We start from the raw sequence: 995 nt of genomic DNA on the forward strand, positions 1-995 counted from the left end.
AAGGAGAAACAAAACGAGGATGAGGACGATGAGAAGGCGGAGAATAAAAAGTAGAAGAAGAAGAAGAAAAGAAGACGGAAAGGAGAAGGAGCATAAAAAGTAGACGGAAAAGGAGAAAGTGGTGTAGCTGAGGAAGTAGAAGAAAAGATGGAGGAGAAGGAGGAAGAGGAGGAGGAGGAGGAGGACGACGGGAACGAGGGCAGAAGCCGGGCCATATCGGCAAGACATTAAAAGAGGGGGAGAGAAAAACGGAAATAAAAAGAAAGATAATCGACTTTGGCCAGTGACGCGTGAGACGCAATATGTGCTGGTAAATTAGTCTCTTTAGGTGAACATGGGAGCCTTCCAGCGGTCGGCCGAGGCAGGTGGCGGCGACGGAGGCCTGCTCGGGTCAGCGGGACTAGGGGGTGGCACGTGAGATAAGGTCAGGCCGTTGTGGGCTTCGTGCTGCTGTAGAAACGAGACGTATTGTCGTTTTCAGGTGGTGACGAGGCCAGGGTGTCACCACGAGGCCAGGAGGTGGAAAGGTCGAGGTCTGGGCGGTGGTGACAGATGGCGACAGAGTCCAATTAGTGGCCGATGCTCAGGGAGTGAGGGGGGGGGGGGGGGATTAGGGGCTGCGGGTAAAGGGAGAAAGGGGTGAGTGGGAGCCGGTGCTGCTGGCGGAGACCGTAGAAGGGACAACAAGAGAAAGCCACGGGGGACAGTGATAACAGTAATAACTATGATTATGATAATAATGATCATAACGATGATAAAACCAATAACAATAATGCTGATAATAATAATGATATTAATATTGATAATAAAGATAATGATAAAAACAGTAATATTGATAATAAAAATAATGATAATAATGGTAATAATAATGGCAAAAAAGATAATAATGATGAAAATTATAGTACTGATCATAATTTATCATAATGATAATAATAATGATAATAATGATACTACTACTACTAATAATACTAATAATACTAATACTACTACTACTA

Source organism: Penaeus chinensis, chromosome 20 (assembly GCF_019202785.1).
Source record: "Penaeus chinensis breed Huanghai No. 1 chromosome 20, ASM1920278v2, whole genome shotgun sequence".
Classification (NCBI taxonomy): Eukaryota; Metazoa; Arthropoda; class Malacostraca; order Decapoda; family Penaeidae; genus Penaeus; species Penaeus chinensis.